Here is a 14829-nt window from a genome sequence, read left to right on the forward strand (position 1 = left end):
AGACTGCTTGTACAAAACAGTTTTCCATGGACAATATGGAACATGTGATCTGCTTGCTAATGTTGCCATTCATGAGGCAAACATGTGGTGCAGCCTCTCATCCCCACATGTTATGGAGCACTTGTGTGTATGTTGGCTTCCCATGGATGCTATTGGGCCAGATATTTCTGTCAGGCATACTCCTGACTGGAGTGGAGTGTTTTGTTGTCCACACTGTACTGGTACATGAACCATACATGATGGCTGTCCAGCTGCACAACACTGTTTCATGATGAGTATTTGTACATTGCTGTGTTGATACACCAGTTATTGTATCTGTACTATCCTCTATATATTCATCCTCCACAACCACAAGTGGATGCAGTGCAAATTAGCAATGTATATTTGATACTGTTGTCAGTTACCTTTATTCCTGTGCCATGGAATACACAGATGTGTTGGATTATACTGATTATGATGGTTTTAAGCTATGTGGCCACAGTAAGATGATGCATCAGACCTACAGTGTCTGTTGTACGACGCTCTTGTGTGTTAACAGACATGTAGGTGCTTGTGTGATGACACAACACACAGTTATAGATTCTCACTGAGGGACCATATACATTAATTGGCTCAGATGCCCAATACGTTGTCACATTCACACACTTCATTTAATTGGTGTCATGTCTCCTGCTAGGTGTGAGAGCTGTGTAGCACGGTTTTTTGTTAACTTTAAATTAACAGATAGATCAATTTCAGTCAGAAACCAAGCATACACAACTTTTGTGTAGTGATATTTTATCTTTCAAAGTAACAACATGTGGATTTCTTTTTAAAGAAATGCATGTGATGGGACATTTGTGTATTGTGATTAGGTAAACAAATTGCGGATGATGGCATTCCTCCTGGCTGTTCCAGCAGCAGAAGCTGTGGTTTGTCTAGCATCAGCCTCTGGATTGTCCTGCTCCTCCTGGTCTTCAGCCAATGGTGCGTTTGTCTGTACACAAATATTGTGCAAAATACAACTTGCCATTACAATTTTGCATACTAGTTCAGGACTGCACAGGAGTCTTCCCCTAAAATATCCAGGCACCGGCACCTTGATTTAGGGACTCCAAAGGTCCATTATACAATGGCCCTTGTGCATCCCAGTGCAATGTTGTAGTCTCTTTGGGCCTGTGTGTGGGTCACTGTGGTGGGGCTCATCAGCCATGGTGAGACTGCATATCCAAGTTCACCTGAAATATATTATTGAGAGATGTGTCCATTAGTATTTGTGCCTGCTGTGTTTGCTGAGTGGCTTTTTTTGTTTGTGTACATTGTGCAACTTTGTATTTTCTGATTTGTTATGTGGTGGTTTGGACAATTAACCCGCATCACTGAAATGGACTTGCCTAATCTTGACACCATGATGTAATTGGCCAGGTCCTGTGTATTACCTCCATGTTGTAACTGTCAGGATATCTGGGTCCCTCAAAAATATTTGGGGTTATTTACAGGCCTTATTTACAGGCCCGTTGCACCAACAGTACTTCGCTTAGGCACAGATGTTATAGGGTGCACCGTTGGCACATTGGCCTGGTGAAGCATCCACCTTGACATTTGGAAGATTACTATGTTTGAACATCCTCAAGATGCCTCATTGGGAGTGATTGTGCTGAAGATAGCTAAGAGCGAAAATCCTTGGCTGCTAAACATTGTACTCATTTTGGGTTCTTTACATCCAGCTTGCCCCCAAGGTGGGTCAGTGTTTGAGTGACAGTGGCACTGATACCTGGTGCACTTGACCTACTGGGACATGTGAAGACAACAGACATGCGTCTTGTTGTCCTTGTGCATCAGTTAACTTTGACTCTTCTTGTGTGCATGTTAGGGTAATACCCATCAATATTTCAGTGTGTGTCTGTTCCCAATCGACATACATTTATTAGGCTAAGTTTGTGCATCAGATTGCTACACCTCACCAGGGGAGTCATAGGGATGCCCAACATGTAGTGAGATTGAAATTTCTATTGTTTGTATGCTCTTTCTATGCATGCTCCTTTCTGCAACAACCCAGACTGATGTTTAATCAACTTAGGTGATTGTGTGGAGTTAGTGCTCCCCTCATGCAGCAATACTTGCAACCCCATGAAACAGGCCCCCCCTCGGTATGTTGCATGGATGACTGTCTTTTTGCATGTCAGCTAATTGTGCACAATCACAAGGGAGAGCAGGGTGATCTGTCATCTTGTTGTTCATATGGCACATGTGTTATTTTCAGGATGGATATGGTCCAGCAGAAGCTTATATGTTGTGTCATGTGCTGCACTGATTAGTTTCAATTTTTTTCTTAGGAGTTCTGCCAGATCTATATTCCGAAACTGCCATAGTGGTTTGTGAGAGATTTTCTGGACTACTCCCTTGTTGGGCCGACTTAAATATGTCTTGATTATTTGGCATTAGGTGCTTGTGTATAGTAGATGGACCTGTTACAAGGTATATTGTATTACATTTGCTACATATGCATTCTCACATATTTGAGCTACATGATTGGGGACTTGAGGTGTGTGATGTGTTCAGTTTGTACTTACCAACAAGCAGTCCATTTCCATATGTGCCATTTTCAAACCGCTGGTTGATGATCAATTGGCGTAAGATTTAGGAGCCATGCACGCTCCTTGAAAACTTTACAAGATTGATGAACAAGCCCAGGTGGTCCATGATTGCTGGCATGTTCCTTGAGTGTGTGTTCTTGCTGTTCCTGTATATATTGCAGTGTCTGGAGGAGACACAATTTGAACATGGATGCAGTCAGATGCGGAAACCAAGCAATGTCGTAGAAGACTTACTTGTCAAGTTGTTCCTGCGCAGTGTTGGGGAAACGTAGGTGCTGCGATGTCAGGCTGATGATGGCATCCAAGACAGTTGGGAGGAACCAGGAAAATGATGACTGTGAGACTCCACCCACTCTGACACTGGTCGGTTTGAAGGTAGCAGAGGCCAACATGTGCAACACTGCAAGTAGCTTTGTCTGCAGACAGATGTTCGTGCAGCACTGTGATGGTGCCTGCAACCTTGGTGCTATCTGGGTGAGTATGTATAGGATGGATGTCTTTTTAAGCCTGTAGTGGGCTATCACATCCTCTGGCCGGAGATCTATCAGGGTGATGCATTGGCAGTAGACCCACTCTCTTCTCTGGCACTGCCTTTGTGGTGGTGCTGGTAGTGGTGGGTGTTGTGGTCTTCTTGGAGATCCAAGCTGCAAGAGTAATACGTCAATGGCATCAGTGAGAATGCCAATAAGGGTCTGGGTTAGTCTCCCTTATATATAGATGTATTTGCACCATTTTTAGACCAGCTTTTTTCTGGTCTTAAAAACCTGGTGCTAACTGGACTTAGTGGCAGTTTTGGGGGAGTATCGCCGGACCGAATATTCATTGTGAATATTGCAAAGTGGAGTTAGCGGTCGTTTTTTCATCAGAACGCCCACCTTGCTAACAGAAGTGACGATCCTAAAAATTCACGTTTACGGAGGAAAAGTGCCTCTAACTGTAGTATGCAGCAACTTGTAAATATGGAGATAAAGAAAAAGCTGTTGTAACATCAGAAAATTGATGCTACAGCAGTGTTAAGTTCTTGTACATATGCCCCACAGTGTAGGGGACACCAGACCAAAAGGCATCACCAATGGATGTTAAGATGCTCACAGGTTCATCACAGTAAACATTTTGACTTCACCCACCATCACCAAGATTTCCAAAATATTGGGAGAAAGCTGTCTGTTGATCAAATATTTCTATTGGGGTCTCACATTATCGACATGCAAATCTTGTCCCTATGGTTGCATACCAGGACTACAGACTAATGACGACTACAAAACCTAAAATACCCTTGATTATTCCACTGTCCACCAACCTGTCCAACACTTCCATGAGTGGTGCCATCATTTATTTGGGAACCCCTCTCACCTTGTGGACCACCGGTTTGGCATTCTTTTTGATGACAATTTTAGGCTCATAGTGTTCGAAAAACAAGTCTACAATAAAATTCTCTAGGACTGTCTGGAATGCATATTTATCTTTATCTAGTCTAGCCACTAACATGACTTGTTCTTCCACATTTGGGTTTAAAGTGATGACCATATTGTGCTAATTAATTCTTCCCGAAAGTTATCACTTCATTTAGTGACAGACACTTTACCTGAGGCTTCTCTGTCCTTAAACTGAATCATCATAAATGTATATTCCATTAAATCAATTCTCGAACAACCATAAAACTCAAAATTGATATGAGGAGGCAACAACTGTGTGTTCTCATTCTCAAACCTCATCTCCCTATTCTTGTTCCTAATAGGTTGGTGAAGCAAACCAGTCTCCCACCAATTCCTACTTCAAATTTGGGCAAGATCACCTTGTAACCAACTACTTCTCTATCTGTTCAGTTCACTTAAAGGATAACAGTTTTCAAACCTTCTTTTGCTTCTGCCACATTGTCCTTTTCCTAACTCCTTCTCATCCTTTCATGGTGTTCATGTTATCTCACTTTCTACTAGCTGAATTCCTGGCAAAGACTTGTTGCTATTTGACATGGGACCAGGGTTGCTTCACCTGGTACACTTCTTCTTAGTTTTTTTTACCTTCCTCATCTTTTATCCATGAAGATGTCAAGTTATTCACTGGCTCATCATACTGCAAGCCTTCTCTTCTCCTTTGATTGCAATTTTACTGGGCACACTTTATTCACAACTACACCTTCAATCAACCAGTGGTCTTTTCCATTCCTTTCACTACTGAAATGGCTTCTTTCAAGTCAGGGTTTTTCGCCAGCGACTTCTACACCTTTGGGTTATTGGTGAATCTTGCTAGCTGGTCCCCAAAACTCACAAGTACGAGCCATGTTGTTTAAGAACACAATAACATTTTCCAATTACACAGTGTTGCTCTGACACATTGCAAAAAATCCCGATTCACAGAACTAATCCTAAACTTACTACCATTTACTCATTTTGGTATTCACAGAAGGCACTTACTCATTTTGGTATTCACAGAAGGCACTTACTCATTGATGAGTAAGTGCCTTTTGTGAATACCAAAATGAGTAAGTGCACTTACTCATTTTGGTATTCACAGAAGGCACTTATCAATGAGTGAGTGGCTTCTGTGAATACCAAAATTAGTAGGTGCCTTCTGTGAATACCAAAATGAGTAAGTGGGCATACACCGCACACTCAGTGAGGTACTCACAATAGATTTGCATCCAGAGGCACGCAGGTGCCTCCTGAATATTTGGGAGCCCACGGACCTCACCTCTTACACTAAGCAAAGGGCAACACTAGCAGTAATGATCGCAAAGAGGAACATTGCACAGCACTGGGGAGCCCTCCAACCACCCAAAATAGAAATATGGAAGAGATATCTAGACTGGTGCATGTTCAAGGAGAAGTCAGACTATATAGCCAGGGGGTGTCCCAAGAAATGGATTAGGGTCTGGGGGCCTTGGAACTCATACAGGGGAGATATCTGCACCCCACCGGCACTCTGAATGAAGACAGTAATTAATTTTACACCCCCCAAATTGTTACATATTGTGCACTGTGACTTGAATCTCTGTAACCCAGTACAAAATACTTAAAATGCACACTGTCTCCTAAGCATGTTTGAACATGTATGTCATGTCGATATTATTCAATAAAAAGAAATATAAAAATAAAAAAATGAGTAATTGCCTTCTGTGAATACTAAAATGGTAGTAGGTTTAGGATTTTGTCTTAAGTTAGTTCTGTGAATCGGGCCCTATGTTTTTACAACATAACATTCATTTTTGGTGCAAAATGATCCTCCAACATCTTAACTAATATCTAAAAAAAATAGCCTCTGAGTTCTGCTTTACCATTGCCAGTTACAAATTCTTCCAAACTATCAAATATAGATTTCCCTTCAGCTCCCAGATGAAGTATTAGCACTCCTTGTTTCCTAACAAGAGAGAATGTCTCTCCTTGAATTGCTTTTAAATAGGAGTGTAATTGTTTTTTCCAGATTTTCCATGATAGGAGAGGTTGTTTTGCTTCAGGAAGAAAAAGGAGTAGTAAGGACAAGCTGGGCCATGCCACGACAAGTTGTTATAATTACTTAGTAAGACTGTTGATGAAGATCCAAAAGAGTGATTTAAATAATCTCTCTAAAGGAACCATTTAATCATGTTCTCTAGGATAATTAGTTAGAATTCTCATTTTAAAGAAAGTTAATTAATTTTGTGAATTACACTCCTTCTTTCCAATACCTGGTGAGTTAATCATTCAATATGTAATTCCTCTGCTGTGGGTTCTTAATTGAATCTGGCAGTCAGTGAAGTGCCAACATTGCTTGTTTCCATTTACATCTCACTTGCTCGCAACCTTATTTGTTTGATAAATAGCAGGTACAGTTCCTTCATGATGGCCTCTAAATGGTGACATCACTAAACTAAGGTGAAAGCTTTTACAAGACGCCTGCACCAGAGTGTCGCAGGAATCAACATCAATTAATGGAACACCTGAGCTGCTTGTGCTGAAGACCCGAGAAGGCCTTGCGTTCAGCCACTTCATGCAGAAAGCTCACGAAAGACTCATGTGGCTAGATTCATCAATGATGCCAGTGCTACAGAATCATGCTTTTAAATTGAGTTAAGTAGTTATGACTTTTAGCAGCTTCCTTGAAGTGAATTGAAAATGTCCTGGTCTGATAAATTTGTGAATATTTACACCAACAGGGCTACACTGTGGTACTTCAGGCAGAGTGAATGTATTCCTTGGCTTAGAGTAAGTATTTGCGTATCCCTATTACAATGAGAAATAGGGATAATGTGTTACCATTAAACACAGAAAACCACTACTTTTACTACATCTAAGGAGTTACTTTTGTCACATTAAGAAAAAATACATCAAAATTAGCATAAGTGAAATGACAGAACCTCTCACAATGGTGACAGCGAGTTCCAAGTTTGTAACTGAAAAGTGCATATTAAAGAAGCTTATTTTTTAACCAGAGTACTAATTGAAAGGACATTTTGATACTTATGTAGGTGAGTATCATTTACCTCCTGAGGACACAGTATATCGTGTAAACCTCCCTCTGGTAAGGCTATAAAGGAAAGTACGTGAGTAACTTCAACATGATTAGAAGCAGCAAAATGAGTCTTCAGAACTAGTGATCGCTTTCCTGAGCTCGGAATATGAGTGACAAAAACCTCACCAAGAGCTATCCTTCTGCTTTACTCTTAAATGCGTTACCCTTAAAACTAAAACAAGCCCCTATCTATAACACCTGAGGGAGTTATAGCCAATCATTGCTAAATAATACTAGTAGTCTGAAAGAGGGCACAGATTAGTGTGATGCACGATTGTCCTTAATTAGTGATTCTGGCAAGAGGTAACTTTGTATTTTTCTTTATGTTGGTCACTCAGACTAGTCATGGGTTGCACCATATTTCGCAAAAGGGATTAAATCAAGACTCTGCACATAACTTATTAAATTATATTATGTTTGATGGCCTTACCATATGAATTATGGATAATTGTACCCTGATAGTCTGCCCATGAAAAATGATGGGACGCCACAATTTCTAGTAAAATGAATTTGTGTATAGTTTCACTAGGAGCTTGATATCCCCTACGAAAGTTGAATACTACATTTAGTGGTTAACCTGTCTTTTTATAGCATTCAAAGACTATTTTATGCCAATTTTAGTATTCAATAGTGTTCTTTTTGAAAAGGTAGTGCATGAAGACTACTGATATGTGAGTGGTACTTCTTTAATACTAACAGAATACTAAGCACATACTTATTTGTAATCGCATAGTCTTCATTTGCAATGCAGAACATTTAGTGAATACAAACAATTTGAATACTACTGGACTTTACCCAGACTACTATTAACATTCCATTCAAGCTGCATGCTGAATGGTAGATCGGTGCCTTATTTATTATACAATGTCTATGGCTTACTTATTATACTCTTGTGGTGTTTGTGTGTTTTAGGGTTTAGGGTAGTGCAAAGGCAAAGGCATGCCTATCCTGACACCTATGTGACCTTTCATGTTCTTTCCCCTTTCAGGACTAGAGGATTTAGATGCCTGACCCAACATTCTCTTTTTTGTGGCCAGCCAATCAAGGTCCACCCTTCCACTTTGAAAGTTCCAATCGCAGATTATTTGGCACCAATGGTTCAGTTATTTTTCAGTTTTAACTGGTGTTTACCCAACATGTACAGGGAAAAGGTACATTGTTTCTCATTAATAGATGTTTGTTGTTAGCCAACTCAATGGTACTCATTTTATCAACCTCAGGATAAAAGGCTGAGTGGATTGGGATTTGAACTTGTTGCAGTGAGGTCATATATGGACTCCTACAGTGGATGCATTAGTTCACGAAGACGAGAGACCAGTTCATCATGAACTCCAATTTGATGCTAATTTTCAAAAATGGCTGAACAGATTTACACCAAATAACCAAAAAGCTGGTTTTCTCTATACAGTTATAACATTTTGCTGATCAATTTTGGTATAATTTCTGCATAACTTTCCATGATGAAGCCAAAGTGATTGTTTAAAAAAAATGTTTTTAAGAAAACAATACCAAGGCTATAAAAGAAAGGAAAAAAATGCCTTTCCTATGGGAACTCTGGCCAAACTAGAACTAAGCTGTGGTGACTGTAATACATTTTTAATATTCACCACTCAATATGCCACAATATGGTGTATGGGTGTTGAAACTCTACCACACATTCTGTCTCAGTTTATGCTTAGGAAGTTGAATCCACAATGTTATGTGCCTATTTACAAAATACTTTTTTACATTAGTAAATCACTTATATTTCCTTGTCAATTATTACAGCTATTCGTCAGATTGCCCTGCTACTGGTTGGAAAAATAAGAACATTTCAAGGTAAGAATGGTTGCTAAAAAGGTAAGTGAAACTCATATTTTAAAACCAAGTGAGTAGCAGCAACTTTGACCTCATAACCCAAACACCTAATTCTTTGGCACTTTCCCTGTGTACTTCTCACCTGCATAGCTCGGAAATAAGTTTCTGCTTACCAAATGCAGACCCTTAAAAAAAAAGAAGAAACACCTACTGCATTTTAGGCCAGTTGAAGTACTAATCTTCAGTCATTAACAAAACCACGTAATTTCCCTCTCAGTTTTGCCAGACCCTACTCAAAGCCACTGTGCTTCTTGCTCACTATACCATCACCCACTCACAACACATCTTAGTAGCACTTCTTACCACTAAACATTTTTTTTCTTCTTATTCGCTGCTGCTGGTAAATATTTGAGAATCAACATGCAACTGTTTTTCCATTATCTCAAGAAATTGTCAATTTATGTAGGGGCCCCTGGAATTATGCAGCTGAAGAGGACCAAATCATGGGGCATAGTTGACGAAATTATGTGGTAAGAAAAGGCACATTTTGTAGACGAATGCCGCTCATTTTGTGACATATTTTTGCATTTATTATTTTGGCGTTTTTATTGTTGTTGACACTGGCTTAGCAAAGGTTTTACTCCATTAGTACTACTTTAAAACTCAAATACAGCAATAGGCTACAGAAAGGTGACCCATCAACCTTCACAAAAGGACTTCCACTATGCTGCAACAGATTAGTAACTCTGCTCTTTGCCACTCCACTGTACGCCACTCTACACGACTCCACTCTGTCACTCCAATACATGACACTATCTGTCACTCCATTCTACAACACTCTATTCCACTCTTCGCAATTCCACACTGCAACACTTCACACCACTGGCTAGTGCACAACACGGCTAAAACACATTGACAAAGCCAATAGCTCTTCCAGAGGAAAATATCATTGAAAGGTTATATCACACACTTGTGCCCAACTGCATTTCCTTTATAAAAAATGTGCAAGTCAATGCCATAAATGCCTTGTACGAAGGTGTTTAGTGAATTGTTTTTATAAGTTAATGGATTCTGGTGGACAATCAACACAGGAGGAATTAGAACAATTACTTTTTTATCTGACAACTGATTGAATTTGGCACAATTGCTCATTTTGGGTAACCTGAAAACAAACTGTGGTGATCCTGTCTTGTCATGGACCAAGTGGGAATTCAGTCAGGTTCTGGACAATTCAACCTGCTCTCTACTTGCAGGAGGAGGGGTCTCCTGGTACAATCCTGTGAATGTTCGGGTTGGCTACTTTGCACGTCTCCTACGATCTCTTGCTCCGGTCTTCTCACATACCACAATTATAAAATGTTTACTAAATGCATCACTAATGATTTTGTAACGGGCGAATTGGAATCATTGACTCCCAAGATATGTAACACATAAAATTTAGTCCAAAAGCCATCATTAAAAGAAGCCTTGTGCAAGCAACCAAATGAATAAAATTGCTATAAATTAATCAGAATTAATGCGACTTGTGTTCAGTTAACATTCAATTTGAATTATGCTATAGTCTTACTTAACTCTTGACAGTCATTGCCATTAGTCTTCAGATTTTGCTCACAAAGATACCACTAATCTTCAATTAGTTGTCACAATAAATGAGACTAGCCTTAATTTTGCTCTTGAAATAGCACAGTAGTGTTCAATTAAAATTGACTTTAAATTCTGCTAGTCTTACTTGAGTCTTCACAATCATTGCCGTTAGTATTCAGATATTGCTCACAAAAAATACCACTAGTCTTCAATTAGTGGTCAGTTAGTATTCAGATATTGCTCACAAAGAATACCACAAGTCTTCAAATAGTGGTCACAATCAATAAGACTAGCCTTCATTTTTCTCTTGAAATAGCACAAGAACTGCAAATAAACACTAACAGAATACTACTAAGCTTCAAATACTATTCTTATAGATTACTACTAGTCTTCTTTTAGCAATCAATTGAAGTGTTCATCATGTATTTGAAGGGTAGTTGAGTAGAACTAGTATTCCCTCATTTGCATATTTCAGCTTGTGGGCATACTACTTAGTCTTCATGCATACTAAATGAATACTACGTTTTAATGGTAAATGAATACCACTGTAAACACTGAATTCGCACAAAATGAAGAGCTTCCATTTTGGTGAGGGATGGACTTTCAGCTATACCCTATTGCCTGGTGTCAGAGAATTTCTCATCCTAGCTGCAAAGCTAGGGGAAAGGAGTTGAGCTCGTGGGGGGGGGGGGTGTAGAGGGAGAGGGTTTGTTACTTTTGGATGCCTTCAATTTAAATAGTTTTCTTGTGAAGTAGATGTGGGGTCATCCCAATTGCTGCTGGCCATCCTGTTTGAATGCTTATTTCAGATGAATGGTTAAGCCTTTTGGGATAGTTATATGTTAGGCAATATATGTGTCTTTCCTTCTATAAATGTTAACTGAGTACTGTCAATCAGCTACTTGGAATTACTGACAGGATAAAAAGTGAATATAATTATGCTAGTGTCCTCTTAACAGGTGAATTTAGCATACATGTGTTCTGGAGAGATACGTTTGAAGGACTTTTCAATCCCAAAGTCTTCAGTGCTCCTGCTGTCAGGCCTTTATAAAAGAAAGACAAACTGGGTACCCAATTTATGGAAAACTACAAAGCTAGAGGTTGTGTACACTAGTCATTTCCCCCTCAAAGTCCTGATTCAGTTCTCACCTGTACATTGATTTCAAATATTTCACAGAGAAGCCATTGCAACTATAGGGTGTTAAGCCACCGAGAGAGTGTTCACCTTCCACAATTTATTAAATTAAATTGTGATATACAAAGACGTTATCCTCACTTAACAGTGGAGTTGTGCTAGTGTGGAAAATGAATAAGAATTTAATGGTCTGAGGGCACAGGAATTTGGTGAATTAAGAAGCAATTGGCAATTGAAGCGAATTCTGAAATCTACTGTAGAGGCACAGTGTTTGGGTGAAATAATTTAGGATCTGACCTTCCAAATTAAATAGAGAAAGCCATCTCTATTACTTCTCAATTATTTTCTTTAGGCCTTAATTTTTTAGCATTGACACTCAAAAAGGAGAAAAACACGAAGCTTCAACTTAAATTTAAGAAGCATGGGCCACGGATGTTTGCCAAAAAACTGATGAAGACACGCCTGTATGCCGTTTTAAATACTGCTTAGAATCCAGGATGTTAATCTTCGCGTGAAATTTGGCAAACATCCGTGGCCCATGCTTCTTAAATTTAAGTTGAAGCTTCGTGTTTGACTTTTTTGCCACATGCCATTGCTGTTTCCGTGCTTATAAGATATCCATTGAAAATTCAAGGGAGTTTTTCCTGCATAGAAAAACACCGTCCTGATGATGGTCTATCCGACGACTGCTACTTAGACCGAAACGTCGACATTCCATCATCTCCTGTTACGTTGCTTAGTCACCAATTCACAACCATTTTTTATTAATTAATTTAGGTTGTGTCTTTGAATATCTGGAGTTGATGTTCCTAGTTATGAACTGTAGTGAAAATTTGATTGACCTCTGTTCTTTTGCTTTACTTCATTTGTATTTGTCTCCCTACTTTTGTTGCAGTAAAACATTTTTTGAACACTGAATACGATTCTTGCTCTATGTGTTCCTTCTTCCTTCCACTAATATATTTGATTCAGTTGATATAAGACGGTTATCCTGTGGATACACTAGAGTGTGTTACATTTGTACAACTCATGATTTAATTTAAATCTTTTCCAAATAAGTCCCTTGTAGCACCCCTTGACTGAAACTACTTTGTGCCCAAGCCTACAAGGGTTTATTGGGTTTCCCCTGCCTTGAACAGAACAAAGCAGCTTAGGGCAGCAATAGCCGGGCCAATATTACCCTCATGTAACAAGTCTGAAGAGTGATAAATGGCGACCCTAATAGTGAATGGTGACAGGTTTCCTCCACAAGGTCTGGATGATCGAAAGGGGTCTAGGCCCTTCCTGGTGAGATAGTAGGGAGTATATACAGGACTTCAGATTGAGATTCAGAAAATCTTTATTTGGATGCAACGAACATCCATAAAAGAAACATAGCAATCCATAGACCAAATAAAATTATATGATATAAAAACGATGAAAGAAATAAAAGTCATATATAGCAGCAATTGGATAACATACATACAATATACCAGTGCAAGCAGCATTATTATAAGAGCATAGTACTGCAAGCCCTCACAGAAGATCTAAAAAAGAGCCAACTTGCAGAGTAGTTTCATCATCTGGTAGTCTTCTTTTAGCAATCAATTGAAGTGTTCATCATGTATTTGAAGGGTAGTTGAGTAGAACTAGTATTCCCTCATTTGCATATTTCAGCTTGTGGGCATACTACTTAGTCTTCATGCATACTAAATGAATACTACGTTTTAATGGTAAATGAATACCACTGTAAACACTGAATTCGCACAAAATGAAGAGCTTCCATTTTGGTGAGGGATGGACTTTCAGCTATACCCTATTGCCTGGTGTCAGAGAATTTCTCATCCTAGCTGCAAAGCTAGGGGAAAGGAGTTGAGCTCGTGGGGGGGGGGTGTAGAGGGAGAGGGTTTGTTACTTTTGGATGCCTTCAATTTAAATAGTTTTCTTGTGAAGTAGATGTGGGGTCATCCCAATTGCTGCTGGCCATCCTGTTTGAATGCTTATTTCAGATGAATGGTTAAGCCTTTTGGGATAGTTATATGTTAGGCAATATATGTGTCTTTCCTTCTATAAATGTTAACTGAGTACTGTCAATCAGCTACTTGGAATTACTGACAGGATAAAAAGTGAATATAATTATGCTAGTGTCCTCTTAACAGGTGAATTTAGCATACATGTGTTCTGGAGAGATACGTTTGAAGGACTTTTCAATCCCAAAGTCTTCAGTGCTCCTGCTGTCAGGCCTTTATAAAAGAAAGACAAACTGGGTACCCAATTTATGGAAAACTACAAAGCTAGAGGTTGTGTACACTAGTCATTTCCCCCTCAAAGTCCTGATTCAGTTCTCACCTGTACATTGATTTCAAATATTTCACAGAGAAGCCATTGCAACTATAGGGTGTTAAGCCACCGAGAGAGTGTTCACCTTCCACAATTTATTAAATTAAATTGTGATATACAAAGACGTTATCCTCACTTAACAGTGGAGTTGTGCTAGTGTGGAAAATGAATAAGAATTTAATGGTCTGAGGGCACAGGAATTTGGTGAATTAAGAAGCAATTGGCAATTGAAGCGAATTCTGAAATCTACTGTAGAGGCACAGTGTTTGGGTGAAATAATTTAGGATCTGACCTTCCAAATTAAATAGAGAAAGCCATCTCTATTACTTCTCAATTATTTTCTTTAGGCCTTAATTTTTTAGCATTGACACTCAAAAAGGAGAAAAACACGAAGCTTCAACTTAAATTTAAGAAGCATGGGCCACGGATGTTTGCCAAAAAACTGATGAAGACACGCCCGTATGCCGTTTTAAATACTGCTTAGAATCCAGGATGTTAATCTTCGCGTGAAATTTGGCAAACATCCGTGGCCCATGCTTCTTAAATTTAAGTTGAAGCTTCGTGTTTGACTTTTTTGCCACATGCCATTGCTGTTTCCGTGCTTATAAGATATCCATTGAAAATTCAAGGGAGTTTTTCCTGCATAGAAAAACACCGTCCTGATGATGGTCTATCCGACGACTGCTACTTAGACCGAAACGTCGACATTCCATCATCTCCTGTTACGTTGCTTAGTCACCAATTCACAACCATTTTTTATTAATTAATTTAGGTTGTGTCTTTGAATATCTGGAGTTGATGTTCCTAGTTATGAACTGTAGTGAAAATTTGATTGACCTCTGTTCTTTTGCTTTACTTCATTTGTATTTGTCTCCCTACTTTTGTTGCAGTAAAACATTTTTTGAACACTGAATACGATTCTTGCTCTAT

Source organism: Lissotriton vulgaris, chromosome 4_1, assembly GCF_964263255.1.
Source record: "Lissotriton vulgaris chromosome 4_1, aLisVul1.2, whole genome shotgun sequence".
Lineage (NCBI taxonomy): Eukaryota > Metazoa > Chordata > Amphibia > Caudata > Salamandridae > Lissotriton > Lissotriton vulgaris.